Genomic DNA, 17,596 nt, shown 5'->3' on the forward strand with positions numbered 1-17,596 from the left:
AAATAATTCTAGTTCAGCTTGCTCTCCAGCCAAAACCAATTTGCTTTCTGCTGTTTTAGTGAGTTGGATTGGCTTTGTGCTGCAGTCGAGTGTGCACCGGAGCAAGGACTTGGCAGCAGCACGTGTCCCGCTGGGAAGAAACTGGTGGAGGGACAGGAGGAGAGGGCTACCTCTCGACAGCAGTGGATGGTGAGTGTAACTGAAGCCTTGGTGCGAGGCTGCGGTTTGAGACGCTGCCGCCCGTCAGTCAGTCCCTGCGCCTTCGCAGGCTGCGCTGTCATCCTGCTAGCAAAGGCAGTCTAACGGCAGGAGTGTTCTACTGCTTCGCAGTTGTCTGTTTCTAATTCTTACTGCTTCTAATTATAGGTAGTTTAGGCTAGTTTGGCAGATTTTACCCTGAAGAAGATGAGGGTGCCTGCGTGAATTCCCTTCTCCTGCCTAAATGATAAACATTTGGGAAATAAATTCTTCGCCTGCATCCAGCAGAAGATGTCTGCTCTTGATGAGGGGGCGTGAGGAATTACAGCTCCCTTCAGGTAGGCAGGTTTCATACAAACCATAGAAAAATCACAAGGAGCAATGACTGGAAACAGATTTTTTGGGGCGGGGGGGCTGAAATATGAAAGTATCTTGACAGCCACTGTCGTCAGTGTAAGCAGTAGTTTCGTTAAAGCATTTCTCTTTCTGGGCTGAAAGGGTTAAGGAGTGGCCATTTCGGTTTGAGGGAAGACTGGGTGGAACTGAAGGGATACAATTACGGACTGGGTAAAATTCAGTGAAGCTGACAGGCAAGGTAAGTGTTTAAAAAGTTGTTGAAGTCATCATGGAACCAGGTAGTTGAAGTAATGGGGTAGAAACCATCCCAGAATTGCATGGTGAGGTCTACATTAGACTTAACTATGTGACGAAAGGGATTTTCCCTGGGAACTCGTAAAGCAAACACAAGGCGTTGAGTAAGTGAGTGCTGGAGTTGCCTGTACATGACATGAGAACCAGTGAAACGGGCCACAGAAAATGGTGCTGATGAGGGAGAAACAGCCGGAGGTGGCAGTAGGAATGTGTCTCCAAGGAGAAAAAAGTAGGAGCTCCTGAAGGGGTTGGATACGGTGCTGGCTGAATTTGGATGAGAACCATCAAGGAAAAAGAGCTCGTCATTTGTTCTTACCTTGTTGTGGGTAGAAGGATACTGAATTGTGTGTAAGCAGATGGGTTTGTAGCAAAGATACACCTGATTCTGTCATCAGTTTCTCCTTTTCATAGAAATAACTTTTGGGACTGAATTTTGGCTGGCTGCTGAAGCCCAGAGGGACCGATTTGTGGAAAATGAAGTGTGAACCATTTTGGGGTGTTTTTTCTGGTAATTTACTTGAGTAGGTCAGATCTGTGTCTTGGATCAGCGCAGTCCTGGATGCTTGCGCTAGTGTAACCAGACCAAACAAAACCAACCCTCAAACCCAGCCTAGCTATAGGGTACAAGGTGCCGTAAATAGACCTCCAGGGACAGATTTCTTCAGCCCAGCAGGCAGGGCACCACTGGAGTCGGTTCAGTCTGACAGGAACACCAAGCTCCTGAGACCAGCAGGACTAAAATTCGCTTTGGAACATTTTTTTTCTACCCTCTTGGTGTTGATTTTACATGAAATCTGTTGTTTATTGTTATAAACAACAAGAAAAGAATTTGGGTTGAAGGCTTTTTTTTTTTTTTTTTTCTTTTCTTAAAGAGATTTTGAAATTCCTGATCTTTGGAACGGGAGGTAAATTCAGTTTGGGAACTAAGTAATTGATTATGTGTTGGTCAATTTTTTCTATCCTAGTGGAAAAAAACCATCACAACACCAAATACTGCTTCAGCAAAAGAAATGTAAACAGTCATGACTGATTTCATATTAATAATGTGTTCTTGGTTTGTGCTACTACAAATACTTATTTTTAAAAGCAATGGAAACCATCCTTAGGCTTCTTTTATTGTTGTCTTTGGTAACGTGTGAATTGTTTGTTTGGTAGTTGTTTCTTTTCCAAGGCTGAGGCCTTCCCAGCATCTTCTGAGCAATTGCCTAGTTCCGATTTAAAGATCTTGCAACATGGTTTTCTGAAAAGTGGGATTTTGTCACACTGAATCTAGACTCTGGCTGGGGAATAGCCAGCTTCTGGGACGCATCCAAAACAGGCTGGAGGCAGCGAGGATGTTTCTGTTGAAGCCTTGAATCCCGAAAGACTGTTATCTGCGGGCCCCTTCGTATTTATGTCAGCTTGAAGTACGGAGCTGTAACAGAAACACAGAATCACAGAATGGTAGGGGTTGGAAGGGACCTCTGTGGGTCACCCAGTCCAACCCTAACACCAGCCTCAGTCATTCTCTGCATCACCACAGCTGGCACTTGCCTGCTGACTTCCCTCAAGTTCTGCCGCTGCCCGCCACCCAAGCTGTATCTGAAACCTTATCATTCATTTTCTTTTTCCCTGTTCTGAAGTGGAGTTGTAGTAGCCTGAAGCCAGTTTTCCCCTTCTAAAATGATGAGCAAAACCAAAACAGCTTTTGAAATCTGAGAAACTGTTGGCATTAAAATTTCTCCCTCATTTCTTAACGCTCCTTTCTCACGAATTCCACCTGTGTTGTGCTGAACTTGGGGGGGGGGGTACCCCTGTCTGAGTAGATCTGGGAGACTATCTGCAATCCCATACTTAGTTTTCTACAATAATTTAGCGCTTAAATGTAAAAGTATTTCAGGACTGAAATTTACTTTCAGAGGACATTTAGACCCTGTGCAGATCTTTCCAGTCTTGACTGCTCTAAAATTCACACCGGTGGAGCTTTGTGAGGTGCCTTTGCCTTGACCATCCCAGAGGTCTCAGTCGTCCTGGGCTTATGATTCTGGGTGCCAGGTTGCAAATTGCACAAAACTGCAGCAAGAGGAGATATCTGGGAGCTCACGCCGCTTCCCTGTCTCCTGGCATGGACACATTACATTCCATTTTGTATTAGTAAAATATTTGTGAAGTTTTATGAACACGATAGGAGCTCTTGCCTCTTTTACAAGAGGTAGGAATTACGAGCAGTCTGCCTCATCTCTCTCATTTAATCTACTCTCCCATCTAGAGTTTTTCTTTTCTCATCTGGACGTAGATAAAATCCAATAACGGGATATTTGTTTTGCGGTCAGAACTATCAGGGTTGGAGTCAATGCTCCTGGCAGCCATTGGAAAGATCTCTTGTGCATAGAAAATTTATGAACACGCAGAGATGCTGGGTTCAGTAATCTAGCCTTAAAAGGTATCCAAACATTTTGTTCCCGATCAAAACACGTAACCCGGTGCAGCTCTGAGCTATTTACATCTCGTCGGTCTGTCTGGGGCTGTAACATTGGCAACTGTAGGCGCTGAGAAGGGGAAAGAGGCATTCAATTTAGGTGTCCCGTTCACGCCAACGATTTGTCGCAGTTCCTTTTGACCTTCTGAAAAAGAAAGGCAACAGTGGCATCCTGTGGCCCCAGCAGTTCATGACATACAGGTCTGGTGCAGGGCAGAATCCCCCACCCAGGTCTTCCCACACTGAGCGGGAAACGGATCCACTTCTTTCCAAGTTAGTTTGCACAAGAAGTCCACAGCATTTCAGCCCCGTGTGTATTTGAAACCTGGAGTACAAAGCTGCTATCTATTTTTCAACAGGGGCTTTCCACCAGCTGCTCTGCTATTCTGCTGCTTATTTCGCTACCAAACACTTTGGTGTTTGGGGCAGGGAGGGATGACTTCAGTGACCCACCGAGGAGACGGGACTTCTGCGTTGCTGCCTTTGTGCTGCTGAACGTTTCCTCAGAAAAGAGGAGTAGAAGAGAGACCGTGAGAGTCCTGTTTTCAGCTAACCCATGGCTTAGTGAGGCATACTTGGTCTAAAAATGAATGTTTCAGGAAAAATCCAATGACAAGAAGACTTGTCAGAGTTGGTTTCCCTTGCGCCTACGTCATATCCGAGCGCTGGCTCCCACACAGCGTGCATGTCCGTGTGTCTCTTGACTTTCTCAGAGTCCTGGCCTTTACTTGTTTGACTTGGACCGACTGCGATTTGCTTACCTCCTCACCAGCAGATATTGGCAGCCGTGACCACCAGGCTCTCTCAAAGCCTGCAGGCGTGCCAGAAGGCACATTAATGAGCAACATACGGGCTCACCTGCACTACTCTGGGAAATTGTCAGCGAAGCTGCTGATGGCCTCATTTTTCTCTCTTCTCCTCCGGCTTTTACAGTGACTTCTGTAAGAAAGTTGTTGAGGTGGTGTCTTGTAAAGCCTCTTCCTTCCTACTTCTTACCTTTGTAGGTAGAGGTGTAAATGCTATTGAAGGCTCAACATCAGGAAGGAGGGGGGCGTAGGGGAATGAAACAACTTTGTTCATTTCAGATTTTGCATTTTCTTGCATCCAGAAGGCTCTGCATGTTTTGGGTGATCTACCTGGAGAACTGGAAAAGCAGAGCAGGGGCAAGGTTGTCCCCTGCTGCCTGTGCGTGGAAGAACTTGTGAGCGCAAAGTTTCTCTGTGGTGCAGGAAAGTCACCATGATCCCCTTCTCGGGATGGCTGAAGCGGAAGGCAGGGGAACAAAACCAGCAGCGAGCTGGGGCTTAATTGTTGCCTTTAACAATCAGTGAGCACTCTTCAGATTTCTCTGAAATTGCTTAACTGAGCTTGCACCACAGCTTCTGGCCAGTATTAATCCCTGGGCTGCCTCTTAAAACACACACATGCATGAAAACAAACAAATGTGAAGACTGGCTGTGGCCTCAGTGATGCTCACCCCTGCTCCTTTTTGTCAGTTAAACTGACAACCAAGATAAGAAGAGCCGGTGTTGGTGTCGTCTCTTGCATAACAAACCGCTCTCGACAAAAGAAGCAGCCTCCTGTCAAACGAATTTCCTTTACAACTGCCAAGGGGGCTATTTTTAGTTTCATCTGCCATTCTTTACTACTTAATCTTCTGGTTCACTTTTGTCAGTTTTTCTCTATTTTTCCCCTTCCCCGCCAGCTCCGATACCAGGTACTACTGATCATCTGTGGAGGAGGAGGAGGAGGAGGAGGAGGAGGGCACTGGGCTCTCAGCCATTCCCTGTTAGCACGAGTCTGCGCCGGGATGCCGTCGGCCTCACCACGTCCAGCTCTGCTCCAGTGTGTGAAGGCAGGGAGCCTTCAGAGCAAGGCAAACGGACCGCCCTGAATCTAGACGAGGGATGTCGAAGACCAACACGTAAATGAGATCAGTTCTGTTAGGAAAGGGTTTTAGCTGAGGCTGCGTTCAGAAATCAGCCAAATTGCAGGAGGGGAGCTACGAATGTCCAGCGCTGAAGCAACGTCACAGGCACACCGCATCAGGCAGCGAACTCTTCATATGCCATTAGCTGAGCCTGGCTTTTCCACTGGAGATAAAATTGAAGTGCTTTAGGAGTGATGGTGTTTATTCTATAGGTCTTGACTCTATGGTACTGGCTGCCTTCCCTTCCGGTCCGTTTGACCCACTGCATGTTTTAAGTCCGTTGAGCAGCAAAATGATTCTTGTATTCTGGCTGAGACATAAAACAGAAGTCCTGCCTGTCTGTAATCCATTAGAGATTTTGTGGTGCTATTTGCAAGAGTGTCTTAAGGCTTTGGTCGTTCAGGAAATAATACTGCTTTGCTCAGCTGCGTATCGTAGTTCAGTCAAGACCGTCATCCTCTGCAGCATCTTCCTAAAGCCTAATTCAGGTGGGTTGTACATTCTATACCTTCTTCCTCCACAGTATGCAAGAGCTTCACAATACCAGGTGGTTTTATGCCCACGGTGATTCTGTAAGATACAAGTGACTATGATACCCCTTTTATAGCTGGATTTGAGGAGCACAGAGGCAAAGTGAACAGCCCAAAGTCAAGAGGGAAGTCCATGGCGGCAGAGGGAATTAAGCCTCTGTCACCCGGGTGTACGTGACAGTCCTGAAGTCAGCGTACTAGCTAACGCGTTCCAGGGAAGTGCAAGGAAGAAGGAAACACTAGAAATTGGCAAAAGTTTTAACCATCACCATTTTCTTAACAAACACGAGTTTTCAAATGATACAAAATGTTTGCAGAAAATGCATGTATTTTGAGAAAGTGAAGTAAAATTTGTTGGATTCAAATGAAAATGAGTAAGGTTTGTAATGTAAACGTTCCAATCAATCTCTTTTTTCCCCAGTGGAAAAAAAAAAAGGAAGAAAACCTTCTGGGAAGGAAAGCAAAAAAGGAACCTGGTTTCTCAAATGGAATGAGAATACAAATGTATTATTGATGGACAAATAAAAACTACATTGCATCTTTTCTATGGGCCTTCCCCTCTCCAGTCTTTGTCTTTTCTTTTTGTCTTCTGAGTAGAACTGACTAGTGCAAGAATGGCCAGTCTCCTTAACCCTAAAACACGGGCACCACCACTTTGAACAACACTTCGTAGCCAAGGAATGTTAGAGAGAGAGCTGTGAAGAGGTCGCGTGGCTGCCAACAGCAGCTCCTTAGGTCTTTGGCTTCTTTACTCTCCGATGGGACTGAACAAGGATCTCCTTAGCAGTTTTTGCTGGCTCGCCTCCTTCCAGTGCTTGCGTTCGGTCTGCGCAGTAGCCCCCAGATTCGTGCACCCATGCTGGGAGTCACCCAGAGCAATCCCAGTCTGTGCGTGGCAGAATTATTTGTGTGCTTCTCAGGGCTTGGTTACCCCTGCTGTGGCACACGGGCTGACATAAAACCGCTCCTGCTTTTCTTTTCCCCTTTATTCCCTTGCTTCTGACAGTGTAACTTTTTATTTTCGGGTTTCTTCATCAGGACATTGGCAAGCTCTGTTTCTGATTCTGCTCTTCTCAAGCCCCTGAAGTAGAGTTTGGTTTAGGAGCTGGAAGTGGGGGAAGCACTGGAAGCAAGATTGCTTTTGTAATTTTGAAGATGCTTGAAAGTCTGCCAGAGAGCTGTCAGGTGAGTGATGGCTTGTGACATATCAAAGCAGACAAGCAAGGGTTCATAATAATTCAAGATCTGTTGAAAACCAGATTGAAACATGGCTGGCAGTGAGGGCTTTTTAAAGAGAAAATTATTATTGTGGGTATTCATACTCGTAAATGTATTTCAGGCCTTGCTGAGGGAAGAACCTGTCACATGAGCTTCATGTGCATCCTTTGGATTTTGCCTCTTTTACTCAGATTCTCAGTGTTTTCATCCCAGTTCATCTGTCACATCCTTTGCCCGGGTGCCTGGCGGGGCCACTGCCCTGACGTGTCTGCAGACGTGGACTCCCCGTGTCCCTGCCACCTGTGCACGTGGAGTCATTGACCCCTTTGCTCAGCAGTCCAGCTCCCTGCCTGTGCAGGCCTTTGTCATTCCACAAAGAGGAGCAGTTGCATCTTCTCCGGGATCAGTGGCATGAGAAGTCGCAATAGATTTCTTGGTGGAGAGCCTAGAAAAAAATCATTTAGGTTCCACTGGGTGAAGAGGGTCTGAAATTCAAAATTTCTCACGGCATGTTCAGAGGTTTTGGGCTAAGACTTCAGGAAGAAATGAGAAATTTTCTTTCAAAATGGATATGAAATGAGAAAGCCAAAGAAAAAAGCAATTTTTCCTCTCGCACGGTGTAAAGGGCCTCTGTGCCGAAGATATCACCAGCTGAATGTGTATAAGAAGTCGCCAGCAATCATTAAGCTCAATTAGTCTTATTCTTGAGCCCCTGATAACGTCTGTGGACTATTTAAACAAAGCAATGGTGGGCAAGCAGGAGAGGAAAATTAAAGAAAAGAGGTTCTGCTGTGAACACTTCTACCACCATCACCCCAGTGACGCTGCAATATAGAAACTGGGTCAGAGACACCCTTCCCCCTCCACGCTGTCAAAGTTATTTGAGCGCCTATTGAAACCCTCACAATAGAAGAGTTTGGCTCCTGCGTTTGCTAAGCAAAACTGATTTGTGTTCCTTGGTTCAGGAAAAGCTGCTGGGTAATTTTCCACGCGAGTACAATGCGGCAGTTCAGCTGATCCCTGGAAGCTGATTTCTTGGTGATTTGCCTTGCCTTTGCTGCGGCACTGCTGCTTTTATCGAGCGTTTCGAACTTCGCCTGCTGCATCTGTGTTCAGATGCCTTAAACCTGTCTCTTGCCTGTGTTAGTTTTAGGAGCTGTGCTGGTAACCTTCATTCAAAGTTCAAAAGATTGCTGTTAGGTCTCTTGAGATGTCGCTCGCTCTGTTGTCTTACTGATGATATAAATCTCAGTTAATTAGTTTATTTGCTTCTAGGATAATTGAATTAAAATATATTAGTTCAGAAGTATGGCTTGGATAGATTCAAACAGCTCTTCTGGACTCTTCCTATTGCCCTTTTTAAACCCTTATTTGAGTCTTTCATCCTTGTTTACAGCTGTCCCATTAGCAGTCTCAGCCTTCTGGTGTGCTCTGTCTGCTCTGGGGTTTTCTATCTTGTTTTTCTGGCTTCTTTCAAGGAGTCCGAGTGGCTCCACCTTGCCCTGAAAAGAAAAACACGCTACGCTTCTTACTCACAGCGATGGTCTACGCGGGTTGTCGGTGAGCACAGAGCCTGAGAGTTAGGCTGTCAGGAGTGACACTGTTTGGCAGTGGCCATAAGCACTTATTCCAAAGGAGACACGAGTGAAGTGAAATAACAGGGTCCAGAGTTTGGACGTGGTTTATAATATTCAATTAATACATTATCTATTTTCACTTCCCCTCCCTGCTGCCCTCAGCATGCACTTTCACAGAGTGAGCACATGCCCTCTCACGCTTTTTTCCTCCTTACATAAAATGTCATTTGTTACGATTCTATGATTCTATGATTCTTGAAAATTGCCTGACTTGATGGACAGTGTTGCCTGGAGGTGTCTGGGGGACCTACCTGGCCACGGAGCCAAGAAGGCTGCTTGGGCCATGGCTGCTGGGAGTTGCGCACCCATAGCGGTTGTAGCGTAGTGTGTTGAGGCATGCTTGGGGGTGACGAAGGAGGAGGAGAAGGAACATCATTTCCTTGCGTCCTCCTTGGCTTAGTCCACTCCCTGGACAAGATACTTATTGTTGTCAAGCAGCAGTGAGAACCATTCTGCCCGTTCATGTCTAGAGCAGCTCTGATTCTTCATCTTATCGTGTGTTCAAAAGAAAAAAACCACCCCGGTTTGTGTGTTGGTTTCAGCGGTGAACATCTCTTGAACTACATTCCTCGAGCAGGCACACAACAATCTGTGTCAGTATGTCTTCCTTGCATCCTCACTGCCAAGAAGAACTAAAAAAGAGAAATTCTTGCCATTCCACCCTGTTGCCCAGGTTTTGGGTGAAGCTCAAGAAGGGGAGCCATTTGCATCCTGCAGTTCGACAGCAGAATGACTTCCCTTGTTATCGAGGCTAATCATTGTCCAGCCCTGTCTCTGGCAAATACTCTATCTGTAATAATCAAGTCAGTGCCTGTGACATAGTTTTTTGACAGGACAATATTTCTTAATAATTTGGTAGCATTGCACACACACAAAAATAGAGCTATAATTAGCTCTCATCCCTAAAGTTGGAAAAGCTGTTCAGTTCGTTGGAGGCTGCTGGCCAATTCTCTTATCTAATTGGATGAAGTTCCTGCTTTCTCCCATTTGTATGATGTCTGCTTTTACACAAACTCATTAAGTGCAGCTGTACTCAAAGTTTATAACAACAGCCCCAGTGAAGGCTAGGCAGAAGTTTAATAGCTGTTCTGTTCTCTCTTTTTCATCTGATCTCAATGCATTTCGGTGGTTGGTGTGTGCCCAAACAGCTTCCCCTAGCACCTAATTCTCCTCCCTCCAGCTTTTTATTATGAATTATCTTAATAATTAGAAACCAGACAAATTGCATTAGATTCGTCTGTCTGTTTTGAAACTGGAGAGTTTACAGCTTGCTTTCAAGGAAGATGGATTTAAAGCAATTACTTATTTCTGCGAGGCATACAGAAGTGATTTTTTTTCCCTTCATTTTAAAGCGGGCATTAAGATGCAGTCAAATAATTGCTGCACGATTCTTTAAATCTTCGGAGGCATTAAGCTGATTTTGCAGGTAGAATAGCAGCGCCGTAGTTAACAGTATCTTAAGCTTTTGCATTTAGATAGGTGTTTTGGCAAAATAAATACTTTTTTTAAAAAAAACAAAGCACTTTTGTCAATAGGACTGCTTTTTCTCGTGTTCTTGTTTGTAATTTTGAATTTCTACTTAGTTGAATATAGATAGTAATAGAAAGTCTTCATTTGCCGGAACTTGAATTTTTTCATACGGTATTGCCTACATATATTCAAATCACACATGCACAGAAAGATTTATCACAAACTTCCTGCAATACAGATATATCAGCTTTAGAAGTGATTTTATAACTTCCGTGGATGTTTTTTTTTCCACCAGAGAACTATTTCAAGGTTTCCTGGGGAACTTCCAGCTGTACAGTTTCCTTCCCTTACCATGTTCCGTCTTCCCATCAGACAAGGTCAGGGAGGCTGGAGAGAGAGGGAAACTTAGGGGAAAAGTTGTCTCACGACATTGACTGTTCCATGAGGGCACTTACCTGTGATGGTAAACGCTCTCCATATAGCCCGGTGGCAAGGGGACCTGTCTGACAATAAGGAGGACATTCATCAGCGCTGGGGTCCTAAGCTACAGCTACATATGTGCACACGTCTGCAGTGCAGAAGAGGGGAGACCACAAAGGAGCAGGGTGAGGCATCAGTGGGGGGATTCAAAGGGACTCCCTCCTAAGCCAAAGTCCAATAAGGAGGGAAATTTTCTTCTGCTGATGCCCCACCTCCTAGCATTGAGATTTCCTTCAGGCTGTAGTGCTCTCCCAGCTCTGAAGGCACCAAAGGCTTGACCCTTACGAGCTTCACAACACCCTTAGCTCTGTCTAGATTGAAAGATGCAAACGTCTTGAAAGATCCAAAGCCCGATATGAGTAGGGGGGAAAGACCTACTGAATCCCACCTGAACTTGCTCTGCCCTATAGCCCTGCCTTAGTTCATGTAAAGAGGCACCGGAGTTGAACTTTTTGTTTCTGTTCCCGTGAGAGCATGAAAAATGAGTGGTGTTGTGACCAAGCCCCTGGGTATTGCTGACGATAGACCTCTATGGCTGAGTTCATGCGTGCGGGTTGATTATCAGTTTTCTCAATGATGACACGAACAGGTGGTTTAATTGACTGTTCTAATCTTAATCTAAACTTAATCTCAGCATGAGTCACAGGTAGTTTTGGCTGATAAATGTCTTTACCAGAAAAATGAAATCCGCTAACATCTCTTGATCTCAGAGAGTCGGCTCCTTCTGTAGACCTGTTTCACTATGTGCTCAGCTGCTGTTTAGACAAATATGAAATATGGGCATTCTTCTTATTTAGAGTCCCATAGCTTTTGTTGTTTCCATTTGTGTGTGCATAAATTAAGCTTGCCTGACATTTGCAAGTGAGAACACTTAGGTCAGTTCTACCCAGTAATGATAATTTTTATAATTGACTTCTACTACCCCATTTTCTTCTAAATATGCAAGCTTGTTTTTATAGGAAATACTTCATGTATTAAAAGGGCTCATATAATGCTGGAACATTTGTTTTGCCAGCTACAGTCATCATGGGCACATCATTAAAACGACAACGGTAGCTGCTCCGTGCTGTCTACTTTTGTATTGTTTTGACAGAATTTAAGACATGAGTGTATGTTTGTGCTACCAGTCATTGGTGAATCATACCACTTAATTGGATGGGTCAACAAGATAAATAGATGTGGTCTTTGGGAAATGAAAATGGCCTCTTTCATTTGAGTTTGTTTGTACACTGCTTTTGTTGGAAGCGGCGTTAGCTGATGGAGATTATGGAAAAAGCAGCGACTTATTTTCCTAACACTTGAGTGAGTGGTGATAGTTGTTGGAGGATGTGATGACACAAGACAAGTGGGTTTTAATTTTGGTTTTGAAGTGGGCGGGCGTGGGCAAATGGATACTCAAGACACATTAATGAAGTTATGTTGACAACTGTTAAGTGTGAAGTCTGTCATGTATCTCGTTGCAATGAATGTGTCTTTATGAGCGTACTGCGTTGGAGACGTTTGTGCAATTGTCAGCTGTAATTAAAGGATGATTCAGCAGTGGACACACAGTTGAAAATGAAGGACAGTTGTGGGTTTTTTATGTGGGTGTGTATACTTCTGTTTGCCAAAAGTGGTATTTTTTTTGACTAGCTAATTCTTTCCAGGTAACTACTAAATCAAAAAAATGAATCGAATCAGAGACTTTGGGTTTTTTAAAAATAAATTTTCTCCTGTGGGAGAGAATTTTAACATTCTTAGGGCAAGCGAACGGAGACTTTTAGATAACGTCCGTGTTGGTGGCATTCTGAAGGTGCACAGAGAAATTACTTCCAGAAAGATTTGGGAAAGCATGAGGTAAAATGTCACTTGCCAAGCATGCAAAATTAGCAAAGAAACCGATACCGCTCAGACCCCGGGGTACTGCTGTGTTTGCACGTGTTGTGCTCGCTCGTGATACGTGTCGCAGCTGTGTGTCACCTTCCATTTTCCTAATACCTTTCTGACTGCATCACGGGTTTTGGTGTTGCTTTCAAAGGGGCTTGCAAGTATCGTAAAGAGGCAACTGGGGTTTTGTCGTCGTGAGGGATGAGCGGGACTTGGGATGGTGCTCTGATTTTTTTCCAGCCACAGAGCTTCCCACCACGATCAACTCGAACTTCAGAAAGTAAAGATATTTGAGGAAAGACCTATGTTTTCCTCAGGTGGTTGAATAACCTTGTGTAGCAGTTGATGCTGTTCTGCAGCTATCGATGGCTCCCCTTCCAGTGCAGCTACTAAAATATCTTTTCGTGGCTCCAGTTGATATTAATGAGAGTTTTGCAGCAGCAGATGATGGGAGCAGTTCTTCACATGCTTTGAAAAGTGTGTGATGTGAAGAGGAGCCTGGACCTACCTGAACCTCGGCTGCTGCCTCATCTGTTGGAGGTAGCTGTATAGGTTTTTTTTTCCCATTTGTACTTCTTGAATATCTTTTAGGAGCTCCGGATTGGCCTTCCTTTCCCCTCCATCTTGGCAGAAAACAAGGAGGCAGCCCCAAAGTAACAGGATTGACATCTAATTCCAGAACTGGAAGCAGTGCTATTTGTCCTTGGTTAAAGATTGATTTTACGTCCCGAATGAAAACACCGGGACAATTCATCGTGCTGCCTTAGGTGGTCAGCGGCTGGAGTGAAGGGCTTATTAGATACCTTGTCTGAGAGGCGGAGGAGTGAGAAGGAGCTGAAAATGAGCACCTTTGTTTAAAATACATCTGTTTCTCTTCCACAGCCACATTTTTTATGTGTAAAATGTACCAGCTTCTTTCAGAGCTGTGTGCTGGAGGAAGCTGTGCCTGCTGCTAGCAGTAAATGAGTTACTTAATGGGAAGAATGTTTGCAAAGCCTGGAGAGAAAGAACAGCTGCTTTTTTAAGTGCAAAAAAACCCCCCTATAACATTTCAAAACTGTAGCAAGATCAGGGATTTTTATTTTTTTTTTAAAAGGCCTGGATGAAAGGAAATTAGTAATGTGTAGGGGGTGCTGAGTGGCCCAGGCACCTCACCTGTTTTATTCCTAGGTGCAGAGGGAATTCGAAGTTCGACGCCAGATGGAAAGCAAACCCAGAGCCACGTGAGCTACCAGCCAGTTTCCTTCAGCAGCGTTAATTTACAGTCTCATGAGGGAGAGAACGCCTTGGTTCGCTGCCAGTTCTGGCTTCAAGCGGAATTTTCGGGGGACGGAGCAGTGCCGGCAGCGGTCCCTTTTCAGGCCACGCCGTCTGGGCGGCGGAGCAGGCGGCACAGGCTGCTGAGCAAGGACATTAATAACACTGCGGCCTCTCCTCCGCCTGCCAGGCATGTCACAGGGCGCTGGCATCTCGGCTCGCCAAAACTTCCCTCGGAGCTCGGCTGGCGTGCTTTGCATCGCTGGGTGCGCGGTTGTTTGGTGGGAGGGGGGCAGCGGATGTGGCACAGGTTGGGAACATGTAGGTGACCTTGCTTCAGCAGGAGGGTTGGACTAGATGACACACAGTGGTCCCTTCCAACCCCTACTATTCTGTGATTCTGTGATTCTGTGAAGAGGGGTTGTAGAGCCGAGGACGCTTCGATTTGCCGTTCGCAGCGCTGCGGGGTCACGCAGCGACAGGTACGGAGGCATGATCACAGAATGGTCGGGGTTGGAAGGGACCTCTGTGGGTCACCCAGCCCAACCCCCTGCCCAAGCAGGGTCACCCAGAGCAGGCTGCACAGGACCTTGTCCAGGTGGGTCTGGAATATCTCCAGAGAAGGAGACTCCACAGCCTCCCTGGGCAGCCTCTGCCAGGGCTCTGTCACCCTCAGAGGGAAGAAGTTCTTCCTCATGTTCAGCTGGAGCTTCCTCTGCTTCAGTTTGTGCCCGTTGCCCCTTGTCCTGTCGCTGGGCACTACTCAAAAGAGCTTGGCCCCATCCTCCTGACACCCACCCTGCAGATATTTGTAAGCATTTATTAGGTCCCCTCTCAGCCTTCTCCGCATTTTTCCAGTGACGCAGCCTTGAAGGAAGCACCTTTCCAAACTGCTTTGTCACCTGGGAGGGTTTCTCGTGTGGCTCATGGGTTCACCTTCCAATCTCTTGCTGTTTTCTTTCCAAAGTATCCAGGAGTCACAGTGCCTTTTTTTTTTTTTTTAATAGTTCTGAGGTGCTGTTAAGATTTGAGATGTATAAGATTGTGACAGGACAAGGGGCAATGGTTCAAACTAAAAGAAGGTAGGTTCAGATTGGACATAAGGGAGAAATTTTTTATGATGAGGTTGGTGAGACACTGGAACAGGTTGCCCAGAGAAGCTATGGCTGTCCCCTCCCTGGAAGAGTTCAAGCCCAGGCTGGATGGGGCTTTGAGCAACCTGGTCTGGTGGAAGATGTCCCTGCCCATGGCAGGGGGGTTGGACTAGATGATCTTTGAAGGTCCTTCCCAACCCAGACCATTCTGCGATTCTATGAAATGCTGCGCAGTTCGAATGCTGCTAAGCACGCTCAGACAACTACAGGCAAGTGCAGTCACACAAGGGACTTGGAGGGTTGAACCCGAGAAGAGAACAAGAGGCTTTTTGACACATGAGTTGTTTTCAGTTGCTTTGAGTAAGCTGTTAGTAAATCAGGGATCATTATTTCCACTGCAGCAATAATGTGCAGTCTAGATTTTCATCTGTTTTAGTGCCAAACACAGCATTTTGTCCTTTCACGATTTCTGACATAGTTGCCCCAACGAAGACAAAGATTAATGGTCTAACAAAGCTGTTGCCACCCCACTGTGAATGAGTAACTTTGTGGCCTCAGTCAGTGGTCAGTAACAGACCGCATGCATTGACCTTTTAGGTGTTTGCATCAGATATACTTGCCAGTTTGTGTGTGTAAGTCATGAAGCCATTCTAACTAGGTGGTGCTGGGTGAGGTGTCCTTCATTCCCCTGGAGCCTCAGTAAACACCTTAGCATGGGCTGTGGCTGTTTTGACAGAAATGACATCAGGTGTCTCTTGACAGTCTGGAGGAAACGATCTCAGCTTGCTGGCCTAGCAATGCAGAGACCACCACAGTGCTTATCATCACAGTAGCGTAGCCCCAGATCTTAGAATCACAGAATCAGAGGTCGGAAAAGTCCTCTAAGATCATCGAGTCCAACCATCCACCGAGATACGCACATTGGACGTTGTTAATAATCCACTAATAGTATCATCCACCTATTTTGCACCTTATCTGCCAAAGGGTCTTTAGTGTTCCCAGAGAGGTGAGAACAGTAATATTCTGGAAGGCCTTGGTGGGAAAGGGAGGAGTTTACTTACTGGCTATACTGAGGATGAGTAATCTTTTTAGAGTGGGAATGTACAGGTGGGGGGAGATCTAAACCTGCATGAAACTCCAGATGCCCTCAAGAAAATTATGAACTATGGCGTTGGACAGCATCTCTGACAATGTAGGCAGGTAAGTGTCTGTAGCTTCTCACGTGGACAAAGAAAGGAAAGGAGGTTCGGTTGGGTTTTTTTTTCCATTTCATCTCCAAATATATAGATTGGCTAGCTTTTATTTCTGTCACCTGTGGCACTATAAAGCTTTGCACCAGTAGTGTCTGCTCCAGATGCACATTTTTAGCTGCATGACCAGGACCTTTTTTGAGTGCAGGTTTCACAGAATCACAGAATCACAGAATCACAGAATAGTAGGGGTTGGAAGGGACCTCTGTGGGTCACCCAGTCCAACCCTCCTGCTGAAGCAGGGTCACCCAGAGCAGGCTGCACAGGACCTTGTCCAGGCGGGGCTTGAATATCTCCAGAGAAGGAGACTCCACAACCTCCCTGGGCAGCCTGTTCCAGTGCTCTGTCACCCTCAGAGGGAAGAAGTTCTTCCTCATGTTCAGACGGAACATGAGCTTCTCACTGGGATCAAAGCACTGCATTCCCACCGTTGTGGTCGTGCTGTAATGGAAGTTCTGGAGGACACGTGCAGAACAGGGCACACGAATACATTCCTCCAGGATATCGAAGAGGCAACTCCGTACATTTAAAACGAGTTGCACAGGTCAGTACCAGAATAGGTATCCCCATCGGAGAGAAAGAGGCATCTTCTGCTGGAAATAACCCAGAAACACTTTTCACTTTTTGGCACGATAGCAAGGAGCGTGCCTGCACCTTGAGAAGTCCTGAAAAAATTAAATACTGAGGGTTTTGACTGACTTGCTGATGGTTTAGAGTGCCATTCTGAACCTCATGCTCAGTTGTGGTGGGGTGCAGTAAACTGCAGACTATGATGGGATGCTTCAAGAGCTGCTTGGTTGTTCATCCGTCTGTGCAAGTCAGTTTCTTGCAGTGCACAGATCTTCACTGCTTGGTCTTTTGCCCTGAGTAAAATGTCCTCAGAGGCAGTTTTTGATACGAAAAGTTACTTACAAGCAGAAGGCTGACTCCTCTCAGGGCCAGGTGTTATGTAAAGCTTAAATGGCATCCAGTTGCTGTCTGGCCATTCATACTGGAAGAAATTTCACTTTGTATCATTTGCAGTCTGCCATGAAATATTTAAGAAGCTAGGGGGACAAAAGCTGGAGCTATAGGTGCTACGGGACAGAGAGCCTGCTGCCACTGCCAGCAGTGCAGCCTCCGTGGAGACTTCCAGTGCCGGAAACCATTCCAGTACACTTTGAGAAGGGAGCTTTCTGGTTTTGGCCCAGCAAAATTTGTTTTAAAGGTGCTCCTACCGAACTTTCAGGTAGCCGAAACCCACCTTAGTTATCAGGTCTAACATTCATTTTGTCTTTATCCAGACCTCTTCTGTTCTCCCCGTCCGTTCGCTGTGCTTGGTCCCAGTGGTCAGGTAGGCATTTAATCACGGGTGCTGATCTGTTCGCTTTTTAGAAAAACTTCAGTCACCTGACTGGGCAGAAAGAGGAGAGTCACTGAACTAATTTTCCTGCTTTTGCTGAACTTGGTTTGCCTCCCTAGGGAAACTTAATCCCATCTTCCTTTGTTAGGTTTTAGCTAGAAAAAAGACACTGCTGAGGCTACTTTCCTCCAAGTCCTTTTCTTCTTTTTTCAGTC

Source organism: Opisthocomus hoazin, chromosome 3 (genome assembly GCF_030867145.1).
Source record: "Opisthocomus hoazin isolate bOpiHoa1 chromosome 3, bOpiHoa1.hap1, whole genome shotgun sequence".
Lineage (NCBI taxonomy): Eukaryota > Metazoa > Chordata > Aves > Opisthocomiformes > Opisthocomidae > Opisthocomus > Opisthocomus hoazin.